The sequence below is a fragment of the Herpailurus yagouaroundi genome, unplaced genomic scaffold (genome assembly GCF_014898765.1).
Source record: "Herpailurus yagouaroundi ecotype Mexico unplaced genomic scaffold, PumYag 142, whole genome shotgun sequence".
In the NCBI taxonomy this organism is placed as follows: domain Eukaryota; kingdom Metazoa; phylum Chordata; class Mammalia; order Carnivora; family Felidae; genus Herpailurus; species Herpailurus yagouaroundi.
In genome coordinates, this window is record NW_024412397.1 from 18484337 (window position 1) to 18506044 (window position 21708).

Here is a 21708-nt window from a genome sequence, read left to right on the forward strand (position 1 = left end):
AGAATGGGAGTACCATCCCCATTCCTGCAGGCTTTTGAAAAACTAAGGAAACACAAAACAACAACACAACAAGGAGGGAAAGACTGAAACAAGAACAGTTGGTTTGGCCGACTCCACTTTGGGTAGTTTGAAGTGAAGCAAGTGCAAAAAGACCAGGGCTGAGGGTGTCAAGCAGCCCAGACTTAGGGGGACATTAACGTATGTCATCCTGTCTGCCTTACCCTATACAACTTCCTAGAAGGCAGGGAGCAAGTCTGCGTAATCTTCCCGACTGGCTCTTTTTGGAGCCACGGGTGTAAATGAATGGTCGGCACGCCAATGACACATGGTGCCCAGACACTTCCGGGGGATTTGTGCATTTCACAGACGGACTTGGCCTCAGAAAAGTGACTTGTAAGGGGTAAACAACACAGTGAATACAAATCAGGAATTGAAACGTGAGATCTGGCCCAGGTTGAGAAGTTCTGAGTACTGGACTGACACTCCTCCAAAGCTAGCATCTTGGGAGGCTGCATGGAGGTTTTCCCACATTCCTCAAAGCCCAGGTTTGCCAGTTTTGCTTCTGAGCCCTGGGTCAGGGCATTGCCTTCTGCAGGGAGCATCTTGTGCTGGGGAGCCGCTACAGTGTGAGTATCAGCGGTCCCTCCTTCAAACTGATGGGTCTTAGGATTTAACCTGAGGACCAGCATGCATAGAGAAGATCTTCAGGACCCTGAGCACACCCTCCCCTGCCCTCCCGCCCCCCCCCACAACTGACCATCCTCCCTGGCGGGTACTATCTGCTATAAAGGAGTCACTTCTGAAATGCATGAAAAGTGATGACACTTCGCTAAACGCTTTCTTCCTGATTTTTTCGTCTTTCTTTTTTAAAATAGAAGTAATCCTATTATCTTTGAAAATTAAATATACACACACCTATAAAAACAATTTGTGTCCATCTGAAAACCCATTCTCCTGGAGGCCCAGACCTTCTTAGATAAGGCGTACTTCCCTGGTAACAGAAGCTCAGACAGAAAGGCTGAAATGGTCCACGCCTGTTCACTCCTCACGGGAGCCTCCCAGTAAAGGCGGCCTCCTTGTTCATCCCTGTGAGCATTTTTGTTTACCATACCGTGATCTTCAGACTTTCTCTTGTCCAATCTCAAGTCTTCCTCAACAGTGCTTCTCAACCTTAAGGTGCCCAGGAATCACTGGAGAGCTTGCTAAAATGCACATTCTGATGCAGTCAGCCTGGGGTGAGGCCTGAGAACCTGCATTTCTAATGAGCGGCTCTAATGCTGCTGGTTCACATGCCTCAGCCGAATGCTAAGCACACGCCTGATCTCTAAAATCTCAGAGGAGCACCTTGATGGGAAGGAAAGGTCTGGAACCAGACATACCTGGATTCAAAGCCGGGCTTCTTCACCTACAGGGACTTGGGACCTTGGAAGACTGCTTCCAACGTGAGCCCACATTCCTCATCCAGTGGATGTAGCGACGCTGACCTCTGCAGAGGCCCAGGAGAGCATGTACAAGGGCTCCCTTCCCACCCCCCCTCTCAGGAATCCTGAGGCAAGTAAACTGGCAGAATTATTTTCATTTTAATTTTTTTTTAACATTTATTTATTTTTTGAGACAGAGAGCATGAACAGGGGAGGGTCAGAGAGAGAGGGAGACACAGAATCTGAAACAGGCTCCAGGCTCTGAGCTGTCAGCACAGAGCCCGACGCGGGGCTCGAACTCACGGACCGCGAGATCGTGACCTGAGCCGAAGTCAGACGTTTAACCGACTGAGCCACCCAGGCGCCTCTATTTTCATTTTAAAATGAAGAAAATTGAGGCCTAGAGGGGGTGAGCGATAGGCTTGGGGTAGGTACCATTCCAAGTCTGCTCCAAACCCAGGGTAAGAATCCTGTCTTCAGGCTCTCCGTCTTTCTCCTGTACCGAAACAGCATCCGTGACACTGGCCCATAAGAGGGGGATTGTTTGCAGGCCAGTCTCTGGGGCCCCACCCCCAGAGATTCTGATTTTCACTGTGTGGGGCAGGGTACTGGAACCTGTGCTTTTATAAACCTCCTTGGACCCCTCTGCGACACGGGGAGCCAGCATGCTTGACTACACTGTCACTTCAGATCCCCCACTTTAAGAGAAAGATGTTCAAGGCACAACGTTCAGCAAACGCAGAGAAAGAACAGACCGACAGATCCTGTGTGTCCCTTTCCAGCAGCTTTCTAAATCCACCGGGTTCACACCAACCAACGCAAAGATGCAGCCTGCGGTCTGCAAAGGTACGGCAAGTCCAAAAGCCCCAAATACCGAAGCAGTAGGCACATAACCGTCTCAGAGTCCTTACACCTGGCAGCTGGCACCCCACACTTCTGTTTTGGTGCTGTAAGTTTTTTACTTCTTCACGGTTCCAAGAGGCAGGTTTGCTTTCCACCCCCGACAGTTACGGAAGTAACAAAAACACCACTGACAGCATTCACCCCACGATTCTTACAAAAGCAGTTGATCTGCAGCTGAAGGGAACTAAAAACAAGAGGGAGAACACCTGTTTTGAAAATCTAAGCCCAAATGATGCCTGGAAGCTGGTGTGAGGTGCGAAGCCAGCTATCCCCACAGGCACAAGTCGAGTGTGAATGGCTTTGGTGTGAACATATTACACTGTGGTCAGATAACCATTTCTAAACAGCTAGGAACAAGCCACGTAGCTCCCTATGACCCAGGAATGTGTCAGAAACCCAACAGCAGGTGTTCATCAGCGGTGAGGGCGGGTTGAGTCTCATATTTCTGGAAGGTCTGAGGTTAGCCCAGGCTCCTGCAGACCACTTGGGTCTGCTGCTTCTCCCTCCTCTAGGAGAAAAGCAGAGGCGGGGGTGGAGGGCACGCCAGGGGTTGGTCACACGGGCACCATCGTGTGTGGTCAGGGCACGCAGCAAGGTGACAAAACCAGAGGTGATTCACATCAGGAGGGTGTTCAGAGGGAAGTGAGACAAGGTGAGGGTCAATACCAGGGATTAGAGAAGATTAAGGAAGCCAAGGGGCACCTGGGTGGCTCAGTTGGTCAAGTGTTGTGACTCTTGATTTCGGTTCAGGTCACGATCTCATGGTTGGTGGGTTTGAGCCCTGTGCTGGGCTCTGTGCTGACAGCACGGGGCCTGCTTGGGATTCTTTCTCCTTCTCTCAGCTCCTCCCCCACATGCTTGCTTTCTCGCGCGCGTGCGCATGCCCGCTCTCTCTCTCTCAAAATACATTTAAAGAAAGATTAAAGAGGCCAAGAACAGCCCTGAATCATCTGTGCTTTCCTTTTCCTCCTGGTGGAGGAGGGGCCCTGGTGCCACAAAGGTCAGTGACCACGCAGTTTCTCCCGACAGAAAAGTTGGTTTGCACCCACCACTGATTTTCCTTCCTGTGACAAAGGTCTCTTGGTATCTGCATGCAAAGAGATAAAGGGTTGTGGGAAGCCAGGGCCTCTGTGGGGAGGGAAGACCGAGTGTTAGGGAGAAGCAAAGTAGGGGCAGGCCCAGGGCTCCCACCTGCCTGACACTTGCCGCCTGCTTGTTTTCCCTTTCATTCTTTCCTGGCAGGGCCCGGTGTCCCAGGTGAGTGACCTCAGCTGCGTGTGCATGTGTGTGTGTGCGCTTACGCGTGGAGAGTCAGGGGGCGGGGGAGGAACTCGGTTCTGTGAGGCAGACACAGGCCACAGTCGTCCTGGAACCACACTTCATCGTGACACCGGGTCCCACAGGTGCCGTGGTGGCAGCTGTTCATGGCACCTGCACATCTTCCGCCACAGGTGGCGCTTCATCACTGAGCTGCGGAACGTGAGGGCTCTTGTCTGGCCCGGGGCTTCGACGTCCACGTGGGGAGCTGGAGCTAAAAGCTGAACCCCCATCAGAACTTCCTTTCCACAGCATCTTTGAGAGGAACGTGGGGTGGGGGTGCGGCTTCTCATCTAACAGTTGGTGAAGGTTCGGGGGCTTGCCTAGGGTGACATAACTAAGCACTGGAGCTTCGACGTAGGCCCAGAGACCCCTTCCCAGCCCGCCTGGTCCCTGGGGAAGCTGTGAAGGAAGAGGAACCCAATTCCGGATCGGACTCTTCGGCCACCCCTGCTCTGGAGCTGAAAGTTCTCACCCTGGTTGGGGGGGGGGGTTGGACTGTGAATTCAGACCCCTATTAAGCAACCCCTTCTGTTGGGCTGGAACACTCTTCTTTGCAGAATTCAGCCTGACAGTTTGCTACAGAATTTGTGCGGGGAGGTTCTTTGGGCTCCTGTATACCAGCCTCAATGGACAGGAAAGGCAAATGTCTCACGGAAATGAGTTACACTCCCAAGACTTGAGACACAGTTTTATTTTTCTGGAGCAGCCGACAGGGGGAGGAGACGGAGACGGATGAGGGCTTGGCAGTTCGTGCTGACCTAAGTACAAAGCCCAGCCCTGCCATCCCCTGGCCGTGTGGTCCCCGGGCCTCCCTGTGCCTCCCTTTCCTGGTGCTCACTGGACCGGACATGGCTGCCTAGGGCCTTCCCCCCTTTGCTGTGGATTAACCTTCACGGGCCTCTCCCTCCGCCACTTATTTTCCCAAACCAAAGGCAAATGCTGTCTTTCTCAGTGACATCATCTGTCCATCTCCCCTCTGGTGGTGAGAAGAATTACAGAACTTTTGCAAGCTTAATATACACAATTGTGTTAACATACACAATCTGTTCTGCCTGGAAAGTTCCAAATTGGGCAGGTGCCTCTTTGGGGGCTATTTACACCACATACCTAGTGAAAAGTGGAATCAGGAGCTTCTCTTCCCTCCCACACTAGAAGCTTCAGAGTTTGGCCTCTGGGACCACTTCGCGAGGGTCCCAGGGGGCGCTCATGAGTTATCTGCTGGTGGAAGGCATTGAGTGTGAGTTAGCAGGGCAAGGGTGGCCTGATTTGGTCTCCAGGTTGTGCATGGCTTCTTCCTCTTATCTCTGCTCTTTCAGAGATAAGGATTTTTAAACTCCCGCCTCTCCAGTTTCCTCTCAAAGTGTCGTTTCTTTCTCATGAGCTGCCTGGCCTGGCCTGTCCCCGTCCTCCTGGAACCCAGCTGTGCCTGCCACCTCTGCTCCAGCACTTACTTTCCCCTCCTCCGTCCACTGAGCACCTGCCCACCATCCAACATCACTTCCTACGTGGGCCCGGCTGGCCCTGGAGCCCTGCGGAAATGGATTTGTCCTTCCAACCTTCCTGGAAACCGCAAGCACGTGGGCCAGAGAGGTCCTTGCAGAGGCCGGTGGGAAGGTGAACTGCTGAGTTCCTGGAGAGGAGGGGCATCCTGGCTCCACCAGCAAAACGCGATGCTTGGGGCTGGGCAAGGGGGAGCCAGTTCCGAAGGGGAATCTGCAAGAAGCAGCAATCTCAGGCGTAGGTGGAGAAGGATCTAGCTCTGTGGTTTCCAAGAGCTCTGGAAGTTCTGACCCCGCTCCCCCAGAATCCCCTCTGCATGCTGGCCGATGCCAGGGCGCCTGCTTTAGCTTAATCAGATGAGTTGAAGACTTAACCCCTGCCAGACTGACTGCCCTCCTTCCTCTTGGGAAGGGAGTCATTTTAAATTCTCCACAGCACTGTCATCCTGCCCCTTAGTGTGAGTGAGGAGAGGCTCCTAGAGCAGGCTTTACAGGGGGAGTGGAGGCTTACGGGAAGCAGGTGCCCCCAAGGGGGCAGAGCAGCCCCACAGTGGGAACTGAGGCAGACTAATTGCAAAATTGGCCCCAATTCTTCCCTTCCCAATGTCTATACCCACTTGCAACATGACTCTGTAGCTCCTCCCAGCACGAGATGGTGTTTGCCTGCCTTTCCTGGGAATCTGGGCTGGCTGGATGATTTGCCTCAGCCAAACGAATGTGGCAGTTCTGAGCCCAGGCCTCAAGAAGCCATGTGCTTTGTTCACGTTCTTGGAATTCTGCCTGGCTGTCATGTGACGGCCCAGGCAAGCCCGGGTCAACCGACCCTGGTGGCCCCAGCAGCTGACTGCAGGTGCATGCGTGAGCCCAGCTGAGACCACCCAAGCGTGGCTTGGAGCAGCAGAATTGCTCAGTGGACCCACAGACTCCCGAGCAAAAATAAATGTTTATGGCTTTATGCCACTGGTTTTGTGGTTCTGTGCTACATAGCATTACTGTGGTGACAGATATAGAAGCCAAGAAAAACCTTTGCCTTCCTGCCCAGGGAAAGTCAACTGTAGGATAAGAAGAGTCAGCTTGAAACAGACCTGGTTATCAGCTGCAGGACCTTGAGTCTCAGCAACCTAATCTATAAAATGGGGATACCAATGCCCATCTCTCCAGACACCAAGATGCTAGCTGTGACACTTGGCACATAGTAGGTGCTTAACAAGTGTAAATATTCTTTCTACTTTCATAGAGAAAGAAGAGAAAAGGTATGTTAGAAGGTAAGGTTAGGAATTCATAATTTGAGATGGTTTTCCAAGATTTACTCATTGGTAGATGAAGTGCTCAGGGGGCTAATGGCAAATAAAAGGTTAAAGGAATTTGTTTTCATTGTGAGGTTGTCTCACAGCCAATTCCAGGCCTTGTAGAAAAGGTAAGACTGTGATGTGTTTTCATATATGTGTCAGAGATCCTAATAGGTTTGGGACCACTGGTGCTTCCTAACATCACTAATTTATGTCCAAATACATTCTGCATATGATGGGTATTGTTAGCCCCTAATAAATAATGCAGAAACGCCATATTCTCCTTGCATTCAGTAAATACTTTCCCTCAATAGTTCAGTGTGATCTTGCCAAGGCACAGGGTGGGGTGGGGGTGGGGAGGAAGTCATGGGGGGGGGGGGTGTGTGCATTTGTCAGTGGTCACTTCACCTCCAAGTATACCGGTTTGGAAAACATGCTAAGGAGAAGTGCTGCATCTTTCAGTTGGAGAGCCCGAAGCTGCCCTCTTCCAAGGGCTCGTGCAAAGTGGGAGTGTGGCCCCTCTCCGGCACGGAGGGCACACACACCAGGGCTAGAGCACTGTGCCGGAAAGATCAACTGGGTTGTGTTGGAAAGACCAATTACAAAAGTTCGTATTTATAGCTCCAACCTAGTTCTGAGAAACCGAGGGTTGTTTTTAAAGTTTTATTTGAATTCTAGTTAACGTACCGTGTAATATTAGTTTCAGGGGTACAATGTAGTGATTCACCACTTCCATACTGCACCTGGGCTCATCACAAGTGCACTCCTTGATCCCCATCACTTATTTAACTCATCTCCCTCCCACCTGCCCTCTGGTGACCATCAGTTCTCTAGTTAAGAGTCTGTTTCGGGGCGCCTGGGTGGCGCAGTCGGTTAAGCGTCCGACTTCAGCCAGGTCACGATCTCGCGATCCGTGAGTTCGAGCCCCGCGTCGGGCTCTGGGCTGATGGCTCGGAGCCTGGAGCCTGTTTCCGATTCTGTGTCTCCCTCTCTCTCTGCCCCTCCCCCGTTCATGCTCTGTCTCTCTCTGTCCCAAAAATAAATAAACGTTGAAAAAAAAAATTAAAAAAAAAAAAAGTCTGTTTCTTGGTTTGCCCCCCCCCTTGTCCCTTTGCTCGTTTGTTTTATTTCTTAAATTCCACATACAAGTGAAATCAGACACACAAAAAGATGCTCAACGTCACTGATGGCCAGGGAAATGCAAATCTCGTGCCAACTGCGATGAGATACCACCTCACCCCTGGCAGAATGGCTGAAATCAACAACACAAGAAACGACAAGGTTGGCGAGATATGGAGAAAGGGGAACCCTCTCGGCACCGTTTGTGGGAGTGCAAACTGGTACAGCCACTCTGGAGAACAGTAGGTTCTTCAAGAAGTTAAAAACAGAACTACCCTACACTGTGAGGTATTTGCCCAAAGACCACAAAAATACCAACTCAAAGGGATAAATGCACCCTGATGTTTATAGCAGAATTATGTACAATGGCCAAATTATGGAAAGAGCCCAACTGTCCACGGGCTGATGAATGGATAAAGAAGGTATGTGCGTGTGTGCATACAGATATATACAATGAAATATTAGTCATAAAAAAGAATGAAAACTTGCCATTTGCCAGGACCTAGATGGTGCTAGAGAGTACTACTATGTTAAGTGAAATAGGTAGGTCAGTCAGAGAAACCTGTGGGGTGTTGAAGTAAGGAGAAGCGAAATAAAGTCCCTCTGTTTCCTGCTCTGAAGAGGCGGCCCTTTGGCGGGTGACACAGAAGCAAGCCCACGGAAGAGGGGATGGTGTCCTGGGAGGCTGCCCTTCCTCAGGAACGAATCTGCATATTCACGAGCTTTTAAAACAAGGACAAGATCCCCTGCATTCAAATAGGGAAGCAAGAGTAGAGGAGTTGCATACTCTGATGGTACATATTTAATGCTAGGAAGCCGTCAATGCTGAGAAGTCTTAGCCAGTGCAGGCTCCTCGGGCAGCACAGGAATTATGTGCTGGCACACTGCTACAGGAACACGGTGCTGGGGGGTCTGACACAAGACGTAGGGCTCCAGCTCTAAGCGCTGGCCCCTGAGGGCCAGGCCTGACAGGGGCACTGATCACCCACCTGGGATGTGGGAGGGCTTGATGAAGGGGGAGGTGCTGCAAGGGACTCGATCTTTTCAACTTGTTATTGAATTGCCTCGTGCTGTCTGAGATTTGGAAGCTGTAGGGGCACCTGGGTGGCTCGGTTAAGCATCCGACTTTGGCTCATGTCATGATCTCGCAGTCTGTGAATTCGAGCCCCACGTCAGGCTTTGTGCTGACAGCTCAGAGCCCGGAGCCTGCTTCGGATTCTGTGTCTCCCTCTCTCTCTGCCCCTCCCCCACTTGCATTCTGTCCCTCTGTCTCTCTCTGTCTCTCAAAAATAAACATTAAAAAATAAAAATAAATAAAATTTGGAAGCTATAAATAGTTTGCAGTTAAACGCTTGGCCATTTTCCGTGCTTCTCTCTGATTCCTGACCTTATTATCAAAGGCCAGATTACTAGGGAGCCAGTGCAGTGAACTTGGCCCCTGAGAGCCAAACCCTCACTTCACTCTGGTTTCTGCAAATGTCTCCGGCCTGAATAAGACGGGAAACTTAATGGCTTTGTCTCCAGGTTGGGAGCTGGCTTCCCTCACGGAACAGAGGCCAATGCACTGTGGCAGTGGGGCCAGTGACATCCAGACCCACATCCATGGGAGAGGCCAAGAGCAGAGACAGGGAGGGCGCACCGCATAGACGGACTTGGAGGCAATCTTGGTTGTTGGGTTTCATCCTTCCTTCATTCCCTTCTGTGAGTGCAGACAAAGCCCTGGCGAGAGAGACCTCTAAACCATTTGTCAAGTCATCCCGGACAGCCAAGCACTCCGGGGTGAAGAGCTTACACAGTGACAGAGCTGCTGCCTGGCTTATTAGAGCAAAACTGAGCTGGGGGCTGGGGAAGCAGGAGGGAAAGGGGAGAGGGAGAGAGAGAGAGAGGAGGGACAAGGATCGAGAAAGCACGGGCCATGCACACGCATATACCCCTCATTCTGGAGACGCTGGAAGGGGGTCATGTCCAAAGTGCAGAGGTGCCAGCAGCCCCAGGAGGCTTGGTGTCTCCCTTGAGCGCCTGAGCCACATCTCAGCCTTCCCTTCCGACATGGGGCAAACTCCGGGCCATCCAGGTAACCCTGCAGTACCCTCTTCCCGTCTGATGGCTGATAAATCTCTGCTCCTCCTGTGTCCTGCCCCTGCCTTTGCTGGGGTGTTGGGGGAGGGGAGGGGATTCCAAGCAGGCTGGTCCTGAGAAACCTTACAGCAACTCCCGGATGTCCATTTACTGTCAAATAAAAGGCAGCCAGCCAGCCACTATTCTCGGTTCCCGTGCCTCACAGACGTTCTCTGCAGAAAACAAATTTTATTTCCCGTCTTTATTTTTACCGCCAATACAAAGTCACTGAAGGGGACTTGGGAAATGAGGACCCTTGGATGCCTGACAACTTTAAGTAGAGGCAGAGCCAGAAAAAGGCCCAGGTGGCCCCAGAGGGCGAATCTTCCAAAAGAGGGCACAGACCTCAGCACCACATGCTGTCCAGAGCTCCTCCTGCTGCCCCCCCTCTCCCCCCCCCCCCACCCCCCAGCAGCTTCTGCCCATGGCTGGAGCTTTGCACACCCAGTGCGGATGTGCCTTCAGTCTCTGCTCCCCTTTCAGCAGAAGCTCTGACCGCAGGAGGGACAGGTTGCTAAACAGCAGATGTTCCAGGACGGCTGGTAAAATCCCCGAGTCTCAGAATGGCAGGACATTAGAGACCATTTGGTCCAATCGTTCATTTTGGGTATAGGAGTCTGAGGCGCTTAGAGGTGCCACAAGTAGTCCACGACTGATCACAGCTAGTCCGTTACAGAGCCCTGGGAACCCAGATGCCCTCACTCCTAGTCCAGGGGGCTTTTACTTCCTATCTTCCTATTAGAATAAGTCTTTTGGGGGCATTCAGCCTTTGAAATGACAATTTCTGGTTCTTAATTCTGCCTTTACTGAAGTCTGGCAAAGAGTTGTTTTTTGTTTTTTGTTTTTTTTTTTTGAGACAGGGCATAAGTGAGCGAGGGGCAGAGAGAGGGAGAAGGAGGGAGAGAGAGAGAAGCAGGGCTCACCCAAAGCGGGGCTCGAGCTCCCCCAAAGTGAGGCTTGAACTCACGAACCATGAGACCGTGACCTGAGCCGAAGCCAGATGCCTAATGACTGAGCCCCCCAGGCGCCCAAAGAAAGATCTTTCATTCTATGGCATAGCTGCTTGTCCTGCAAGCTATCCAGGAAGTCGTGAATTGCTAAAACAAGTATTTAATTCTGGATGCAAATGTCTGGCTTAAAATGGTGAAGAGAGCCAGCTAACTTCCCACTTAAAATCATCTCAAAAACCTAGAAGATAAAACTCACCAAACTGAAAGCTAGGACTTCGGTCAACCTGTGTGAGGGCAATTTCTGAGGCACTGGCCCCTCAAACACAAGGCCGATGGAACTAGGTTGAAAAATAGTATCCGAATTGAAAAAATAGCACCTGAGTCCTCCAGCTGCTCAGCAAGAGGACGGCAAGACGGCTGTAAGCAACCGTCCCTTGTCTTGGTAGGTCTCTGTTGAGACGGCCAGCGTGCTTGCCACACCTACCTACTTACTAATGCAGAACCGCAACTCTCAGAAAATAATGAGGAAAAAAAAAATTGAGGGCTGGGGGGTGGAAGAGGAACACCAGCAGTGGTAGACCACAGCGTGGAAGGCTCAGTTTCCAAAAAGTGCTCTAGGTGAACGCGGGGCAAGGGGAGGCTTCGGTGTGCAGTGTGTGGGGACTGATGCGTCTACCCCCTCTGACCAGCTTGTCCGCATGCAGCCCGGGGGTGCGTGCGGGCCACGAGTCTTTGCCGGTCCAGCAGGGCCAAACTAAAAGAAAGCTGGTTCGATAGTAGGAGCTGGGTTAGATGCATCGATTGGCAACTCGGAACAGGGCCGAGAGGGTGAATGCACCGACACCCAGAAATGAGTGGTAAGGAAAACACACACCTTTTTTGTCGACCGCATCAGGCCCGATCGGGGTTTTCTCGTCTGAGAATGAAACAGAGGAAATTCTTCTGAAAACATCTTACAGAAACTTCAAGAATATTTTAGAGAATCAGGTGGTATCTCTCGAGACAATGCCCAAGGAGATGGCTTCTATGAAACAGGAATGGAAAATGATTAAGAAAACAGAAGTCCCTAAGTAATAGTGTGTAATAAAAAACAGTAAGACGAGATGAGATAGAAACTTGCAGGAGAAAAATACACAGCATTGGAGGAAATAAAGGGCAAAATGGGCACAACGGCTGTAACGCTAGAATTTCTGCAGTTCAGGGGGTCTTTCCTACAGGGAGGCATTCTTGGCTACATGATAACTCAGAAAAGCGGTATCTATAGACTCTTTATGGAAAGAAAAATAACCGAACACAAAAGGTCAAGAATGTTATGTTGTCCTAGAAAAGAACTGGTCAACAGCCCCATGTGGCTGTGAATACCCCCGAACCCATCCCGAACATCCAAAGGAGTATCCAAAGGAGGGTACGTTAACAAACATCACCTCTTTGGAAAGGCTACGGCAGTGACTCTGTAAGAAGGCAGGACAGTTGATGCCTCCTTTTGCAACAGGATCTCAGTGATGTTTAAAAACAAATAATTCCATTACTAATGTTTCACATCATTATGTGAAGTATACGGTTGGGGAAAAAAAAAATCCTCTGGGAAAGTATCTCCCTCTTCCAGAGTGAAACATCAGATTCGTAAATCCAAGTAAAGATGATTTCATGTATGTGAAACAGATGAAAAAGAAAACAATTATGCCTACAACAACAAGAAAAAGAAGGAAATATTCCAAAGTGTCCGGTTTCAGGAGAGGCATGAAGGCACCACTACTCTTCAATATTATGTTGGCAAAGTTGTCAATGCAAATAAAAATAAGAAAAAAACAAATAAGTGAAAATTTAGAAAGGAATGAAACTGGTAAAATGACAGAAGTCTACATAATCTGAGTGCTCATTATTTGATAGACATTATTTGCTAGGTATTAACTCACTTAATTTTTACAATCAACCCAAGAGTTGATGATTAATGATAATGATACTGAGTCACAGAGGAGTGAGCAAATTACTTAAGGTTACCTAGTGAGTAATGGGACTGGGATGCAAACTCAGGTGGTCTGCTTCCAAACTCCTTGTACCCAATGGCTACCCTGTACTGCTTCTCCAGGCAGAAACAGAACACTCATAATTATGAGTGAATATGATTTTTTCAACCTAGAAAACCCAAAAACCTCAACACTCAAATTACTAGAACCAATAAGGAAATTCAGGAGGGTGCTCAGGTACAAGATGAACATGTAAAAATCAATATTGATTGTGTACACATAGAAAATCCAAGATAATAAATAGATAAAACTATTAGAATTAATATGAGAATTATCAGTAGACAAAAATCCGATATCACACAACAAACAGAAAAGGAAAAGGCCACCACTTACATAATAGGACCAAAACATCAAGCATGTAGAAATAAATTTCAAAATAGGTATGCAATATTTTGACAGAGTAAACTATACACTTTGTTAGAGAAATTAAAGAATATCTAAATAAAGGGATTGGAAGATTCAGTATGATAAGAGTTCAATTCTCTCCATGTTGACGTATAGACCCAATCAAATCTCTAATGAAGATCCCAGCAGATTTCTCTCCATCCCTCCTTTTCTTCTTTCTTGCCTTTCCAATTTTGGGGGGATTTGACAAGCTGGTTCTAAAACCTTTATGAGAGGGCAAAAAAATCAAAGAATAGTCAAGCTATTCTTCATAAAAAGAAAGAGATAGGAAGACTCGCTGTATCGGCCATCAAGACCTTTAGTAAGACTACCATGGTGTAGTACTGGGATAAGGGTATAGAACTAGAGGAGTGGAACAGAACAGAAAGCCCCCAAACAGATCCCCACACACATGGACATTTGATTTAGCAACAAGATCTAATGACACTTGATTTAATGACAAGTGTCATTTAATGACAGTGGCACTGGAGAACATGAAGACAGTGTGTTCTTTCTAATAATGGAGCTGGGGTAACTGGATAGGCATCGGGGCAGGGCTTAATTCTTAACCTCTACCTTCCTGTCGTACACACAAAATAAGTTCTGCATGGTCGACATAGACCTTCATGTTAACGGCAAACCAGTAAAGTTTATAAAAGTAATATAGGGTTGTATCTTTACAATCACGTGAAAGATTTCTTAAGACTCAAAGAAAAAAGATTTACAAATAGAAGCATATTGAAATTAAGGATTTCTGTATATCAAAAGACACCAATAAGAGGGTAAAAGGAAAAAAGGGAGAAAGGGAGAGTAAAAGGAGAGCCATGGATATTCGCAACATATATGATAGACAAAGGGTCTGAATCCAGAATACATAAAATCTCTTAGAAATCCATAAGAAAAAGTCAGACATCCCAATACAAAAACAGGCAAAGACTTGAACAGGCACTCACAGAAGAAGAAATCCAAATTTCCAGTAATTATATAAAAAGGCACCATTAGGGGTGCCTAGGTGGCTCGGTTGGTTAAGCATCTGACTCTTGATTTCAGCTCAGGTCACGATCTCATGGTTCGTGGGTTTGAGCCCCGTATCGGGTTCTGTGCTGACAGCATGGAGCCTGCTTGGGACTCTCTCTCTCTTTGCCCCTCCCCCTCTCACTTGTGAGTGCGTGCATAGTCTCTCTCTTTCTCAAAAATAAACGTAAACAATATTTAGACACAATTATTAGTAATCTAGAAATTACAAATTAAAAACAATGTTACACACCCACCAAAATGGCTTAATTGTCAAAGTCTCTCAATACCAAGTGCTGGCCGGGATAGGAGAACTCTCCTATGCTGTTGGGGGAGTGTCAACTGGTACAATCATTTGGGAAACTATTTGGCAGTATCTGATAAAGCTGACTACATGCATACCCTATGACCCAGAAATTCTGCTCCTAGATAGACTGCCTTGTTGCAGACGCTCTCATGTGCTAGTACACTCCGCTGGCTGTCACCATTGTCGTGCATGCCCAACCCCCAGCTGCCAGCAACTTTATCGCTTTGTCAGATGGCTTTCTCTGGTTGCCAGATGCTGCTATGTCCCTACACAGGTCATGCCAGAAAGGCTGGGGAATTGATGTCCCCCTCCCCCAAGCTTCTCCCAATCAGCGAATGATGAGATCTGCCAGATAAATACCCCAACACCCTTGTTTTCCAGGTGGAAGGATTCTGAGGCGTGTTTTCTATGGACACACAGAGAATTACTCAGTAGGATTGAGCCCCGGTTGCCTGCCGTGGGAATGTCCTTGATACAACAGCACTTGCTGTGTTTCTTCCCTTCTTGGTCTTACTTCTCCACTCCTCTACCAGTGCTTTTTGGGATCCTCATTCAAATAAATGACCTGTACTAGAATCCTTGTTTCAGAGTCTGCTTTTGGGAGAACCCAAATGAAGAAAACCTTACAGAAATATATGCCATGTACATTAGGATACATGACTGGACAAGTTCAGAGCAGCTGTTTGTTCTAAAAGTAGAAACGGTCCAAGTGCCCACCAACAGGAGAATGGATAAATTATGGCATATTAATTTAATGGAATACTATACAGTTATGAAAAAGAAAGAACTCCTCCTCCTCCTGCTACATGTAACAAAGTGAAAAGAATGTTGAATAAAAGAAGTCAGGCATAAAGATATACATACTGAGTGATTTTATTGATAATGAAATTTAAAAACCTGGCAAAACTAGTTAGGGATACATACATGAGTGTTTAAGAACTATACAACAAAGCCAAGAGACAATTACCATAAAAGGCAGGTTACTACTTAAATTTTATGATGAGGGATAGGTTTTTGACAAGGAAAGGGAATATGGAGGACTTACGGAGAGCTGGCAGTATTCAATTTGCTTTATAATAATTCATTAAGCAACCTATTTATTTTTCATGCACTCCCTGTGTATATGTTTTATTTTATAATAATACATTTTATTTTCATTTTTAAAAATGTTTATTTATTTTGAGAGAGAGAGTTTGTGAGGGAGGGGCAGAGACAGAGACGGAGAGAGAGAATCCCAAGCAGGCTCCACGTTGTCAGCATACAGCCTGACATGGGGCTTGATCCCATGAACCACAAGACCATATCCTGAACTGAAATCAAAGAGTTGGATACTTAAATGACTGAGCCACCCAGGCACCCCTATAATAAGACATTTTTAAAAGCTATAGCTTTTCTTTACACCAGAAAGGCCCTATTAGAAAATGCAACAGAAAAAAAAAATTCACAATGACACAAGTACTTAGGAATAACAACCGTTAGCAAAAAAATAGGAAGACCAAAGCTAAAACTTTTCTTAATGAAAATATAAACAAAAATTTGGCTAAGTGAACTCTATGCCCTATAAAATCAAAAAGGTCAAAATGATATATAAATTCAAGCTGACTCCATAATTCCTATGGAAGAATAAAAGTGCAAGAAAGGCTAAGAAAATTCACAACCAAAAGATGAAGAGGTAAAACATGCTTCACCAGACCTCAAGACATTAAATAATTTAAATAGTGTGATGTTGACATGGGAATTAATAGATCAATAGAACAGAATGGAGTTCAGAAGCAGACCCAAGTATATAAGTGAGTTTAATACATGATAAAATACTGTATTTCAAATCCTAAGAAAGGGATGAATTGTTCAGCAACTAGTGTGGATTAAGTAGTTATCCATTTGAGGAAAAAAAATAAATCCCAACCCACATCACTTATAAAAAGAAATCCTTGACAAATGAAAGAATAGATTAAAGCTAACAACATACTCAATGGGAGGAAACTTGAAGCTTTCCCACTAAGATCAGGTACAAGGCAAGAAACAGGACAGGACAAGTGGTTCCTCTCACCCACCCCCCCTCTCTCTTTTCATGTTTATCCATTTTTGACAGAGGGGTGGGGGCAGGGGTGGGGATAGAGGATCAAAGTGGGCTCCAGACTGACAGCAGAGAGCCCAATGTGGGGCTCAAACTCATGAACTGTGAGATCATCACCTGAACCAAAGTTGGATGCTTAACTGACTGAGCCACCCAGAGGCCCCTCACCACTCCCTTTCAACATTGTACTGGAAGTCCTTGCTAATGCAATATGGCAAGAAAAGGAAGTAAAAGGTATACAGATTGAGAAGGATGACTTTGAGAAGGACTGTAAACAAATAAAACTTTGTTTACAGAGTTGTTTACAGTGTTGTTACACACACACACACACACACATAAGATCCATGAGAAAAAGCACAAACTCTGATGAACAAACCCAAAGAATTGAATAAATGGACAGATATTCCATGTTCATGGATAGGAGGACTCAATACTGTCAAGATGTCAATTCTTCCCAGCTTGATACATAGATCCAGTTGCTATATCCCAGCAACTTATTTTATGGATATAAACAAACTGATTCTAAAGTTTATATGGGGAGGCAGAATACCAAGACCATTATGAAGGAGAACAAAGTTGGAGAACTGACTGACACTCAAGACTTACTATAAAGCGACAGTAGCCCAGCCAGTGAAAGAATGGCAAATAGATCAGTGGAACAGAATAGAGAGCCCACAAATGACCCCCATAAATATAGTCAGGTGATACAATGGAGCTAAGATAGTCTGTTCAACAAATAGGTTGGAACATCTGGACATCCACACACACACACACACACACACACACACATAAAATGAATCTGGCCTCTGCAAAATGGATCAGAGGTCTAGATGTAAAAAGCAAAGCTATAAAACTAAAAGATAACAAAGGAGAAAACCTGGACAATCTTGGGTGTGGTGATACCTTTTTGGAGACAACACCAAAGACACAATCCATGAAAGAAACAGTTGGTAAGCTGGACTTCATGAAAATTAAAAATTCCTGCTCGGGGTGCCTGGGTGGCTCAGTCAGTTAAGCATCTGACTTCAGCTCAGGTCATGATCTCACGGTTCATGGGTTCGAGCCCCACGTTGGGCTCTGTGCTGACAGCTTGGAGCCTGGAGCCTGCTTTGGATTCTATGTCTCCCTCTCTCTCTGCCCCTCCCCTACCTGCACTCTGTCTCTGTCTTGCAAAAATAAATAAACGTTAAAAACAATTTTTAAAAAAATTCCTGCTCTGCAAAAGATAATATCAAGAGAACTAGAAGACAAGCCACAAATTCGGAGAAAATGATTGCAAAAGACACGTGTCATAAGGAATTTTTATCCAAAGTATACCAAAAACTCTTAAAACTCGACAGTAAGTGGGGGGGGGGGGAACCTTCAACAATAAGAAAACAAACATCTCAATTAAAAACTGGGCCAATGACGTTAACAGATACCTCACCAAAGAAGATACACAGATGGCAAATGGCAAACAAGTATATGCAAAAATGCCCCATATGTCAGCAGGGAAATGTGCAAATTAAAACAATAATCTGATACCATTACAGACCCATTAGAAAGACCGAAATTCTAATGTCAGTCCAGAACACTGACTTCACATGCTGGCGAGGATGTGGGGCAACAGTGGCTCTCATTCGTTGCTATAGCAGGAACGCAAAGTTGTCATTCCTTTGGAAGACAATGTGGCAGTTTCTCACGAAACTAAACAGACTCTTAACATCTGATCCAGAAATTGCACTCCTTGTTATTTACCCAAAGGAAATGACAACTATGTCCACACAAACACTTGCACATAGATGTTCAGGGCAGTTTAATTCCTAACTGCCAAAACTCAAGCAACCAAGATGTCCTTCAGCAGGTGAATGGATAAATAAGCTGTGGTAGATTCAGACAATGGGATATTTATTATTCAGCACTAAAAAGAAATGGGCTAGCAAGCCGTGAAAAGACACGGAGGAACCTTAAATGCATATTACTAAGTGAAAGAAGTCAAACTGAAAACAGTAGATCCTGCATAACTCCAACTATAAGACATTCTGGAAAAGGCAAGACTGTGGACACAATACAAAGATCACTGATTGCCTGGAGGCAGAAAGGGGAAGAGATAAAGAGGCAGAGCAGAGAGGATTTTTAGGGCAGTGAAAATACTCTGTATGAGAATAATGGATACATGTCATACATTTGTCCAAACCCACAGAATGTACAACACCAACAGTGAACACTAAGGTAAACTATGAACTTGAGTGATTCTGATATGTCAATAGACAAGAATGTATCGTTCTTGTGAGTGGTGTTGATAAGGGGGGAAGCAATGCATGTGTGGGGCAAGAGGTATACAAGAAATCCCGGTAGCTTCCTTCTCACTATGTTGTAAACCTGAAAGTGTTGTAGAAAACAAAGTCTTCAAAGAATAAACAGGCGAATGTTTAAAAGTTATCCAAGAAGCAAAACACATAAAATAAAAACACAAAAAGACTAATTTGCATGAAAGTTAAAAGAAACCTCATTAAGTTTCAAAAAAAAAAAAGCACGGGAAAAAAATGTTTTCAGTATATAAAACAAAGAATTACCATCATCCGGAATCAAAGAAGTAAAAAAAAGAAAAAGAAAAGAAAAATCAGAAAAAAAAAAAGGCAAAGGACACGAACAGAACATTCTCAGAAAAGGAAATACATATAACCAGTAGGTCTACGGATATATTCAAGCTCACTAGAAATCAAGAAAATGTAAATTAAGACAACCGCAAAATGCCATTTTTTCCCCATCAACTATGCAAAAAAATAAAAATAAAAAGGCGACGAATGCTGTATTAACGATTGGCAAGTGCGGGGGAAACAGGTGCTTCCCCACATTGCTGAGTTTGGTATCTATAAAAATTCAAATATGTGCTTCTCCACAACCCAGCAACCAACTTCTCAGTGTCTTCCCCAGGGAGTACTCGCTCACATACCCAGGGAGGCACGTACAAGGCTGTTCGCTCAACATCGCCGAGCAAATACGGCAAAGAACAAAACAGGATGAACAGTCCAACAGTCCATCTGTACGGGAATGGCTAACAAAACGAAAACAGCCATGCCATGGGATACATTGCAGCAGGTCTGGGTTGGGTGAATCTCAGTTATGTAGACAAACTGGGTGGACTTAGCCACTGAATGGAAGCAACGAGCTTCAGAATGCTGCGTGCTGTGCTACGGGACTCGCGTTAAGGCAGGACAATGTGCAGGCCTCTGAGATAAACGTTTCCGTGAGTACATGTATAGGTAAATGAATGCATCGGAAGCACTTGCGTTGGCGGACATCATCGAAGCCGTAAGAACGTCACTACTGGCAAGTGATAAAGAGACTGGGATTACAGGAGGTGGGCAAAGGAGACTTCCTCCTGATCATTAAGGTTGTGAGTCTTTATAAGGAGAATGTTTTATTTTTATTTATTTTTAATATTTATTTATTTGTTTTGAGAGAGAGAGAAAGCATGAGCATGGGAGGGACACAGAGGGAGAGAGAATCACAGGAACGCTTCACACTGTCAGTGTAGAGCCTGACGCAGGTTCCACCTCACAGAGTGTGAGATCATCACCTGAGTGGAAACCAAGAGTCAGATGCTTAACTGACTGAGCCACCCAGGCTCCCTGCACAAGAAGAATGTCTCAATGCATTACCTAAATAATTAGAAAATAAATTTAATAAAAGCGAAGTATTAATATGGTTGTCTTTGAGTGGCAGAACATTTTTACTCTTCTATTTTTTCTATTTTCTCATTTTTAATAGTAAGCAAGCATTACAATATAAATGACAACTAATCTTTTTAAAAAATTATTGTTGGGGCGCCTGGGTGGCTCAGTTGGTTGAACGTCCAGCTTGGGCTCAGGTCATGATCTCTCAGCTCATGGGTTCAAGCCCGCCATTGGGCTCTGTGCTGACAGCTCAGAGCCTGGAGCCTGCTTTGGATTCTGTGTCTCCCTCTCTCTCTGCCCCTCCCCTGCGCGCTCTCTCTCTCTCTCAGAAATAAATAAACATTTAAAAAACTGTGCTGAAATACACATAACATAAAATTTGCCATCTTAACCATTTTTAAGTGTGCAGTTCTGTAGTGTCCAACGCATTCACATTATTGTCCAACCAACTGGCAAAACATTTTCATCTTGTAAGACAGAAAACTCTGTATCTATAAAACAACAAGTTCTCGTTGCTCCTCTCCTGGTCCCTGGCAACCACCGTTTCTCCTACTGTTTTATGAATTTGACTACTCTAGACACCTCACATAAGTGAGATCACACAGTATCTTTTTGTGACTGGCTTATTTCGCTTAGTATAATGTCCTCAAGGTTCATCCATGTTGTAGCATATGTCAGAACTTCCCTCCTCTTTAAGGCTGAGTAATATCCCATTTTATGTACATACCACATCTTGTTTATCTATTCATCCATCGATGGACATTTGGTTGTGTCCACCTTTGGACTATTATGAATGATGCTGTCATGAACATGGGTGTACAAACTTCTCCTGGACCCCTGCTTTCCATTCTTTGGGTTATGTTCCCAGAAGTGGTATTGCTGGATCATACGGTGATTTAATTTTTAATTTTTAAAGGAACTGCCACATTCTTTTCATAGAGGCGGCATCATTTTACAGTGCTATCAACGGCGCACAAGGTTTCCAATTTCTCCGCATCTAACACTTGTTCTTTTCTGGGTTTTTTTGCTAGCTGCCATCCTAATGGCGGTGAGGTCAAATAAACTTTTAATGAGGAGAACTGGCATCAGAACTCTGAGCGGGAAGCAGGCTTCCAGAGTGTAGCTGGGGCCTGTCCACACATCTGCAAGAACCGAGGAGAATTTGCTTGCCTTAGTCTCTTCCAAACACACCTTCTCAAGGCCAATTTCTCTTGGCGCTATCCTGTCCTTACCCCCGGTTCCAGAAGAGGTCACAGTGACGCTCACTCCCACCAAGAAGCTCTGCTCCCACTTCATCCTCCTTCAACCCGTCCCTCCCCTTCAGAAGACCTGTCCTCCCTGCAGCCTTCCCTCCCTCCCTGCATCGAAGGGCAGGCCCAGGGTGCAGCTGTAACTAGACCCCATCAGAGCTGCCCAAGATGCGCCTGTGGATCAGAACTAATGGCATTAGGCGATCACTCAGGGAATAGAGCTGCAATTACCCCTTGGATGCTTTCTCCAAGATGACCACACGCAGAACACCAAGAGGGAGAGAAAATGAATCACCAAGTGAATTAACTGGAAGCTGCTGTAATTAGCGTTATAATTTTTCATGAAAACACTAATGAATATGAAATAATGT

At 46.1% G+C, this 21708-nt stretch overlaps 1 protein-coding gene across 1 annotated transcript in view; it reads right to left on the reverse strand.

Annotated features, from left to right (window-relative positions):
- Nucleotides 1-21708, reverse strand: part of ONECUT2 (one cut homeobox 2) — a 69350-nt gene that overhangs the window by 15476 nt on the left and 32166 nt on the right. The gene's annotated exons all lie outside the window — the stretch shown is intronic.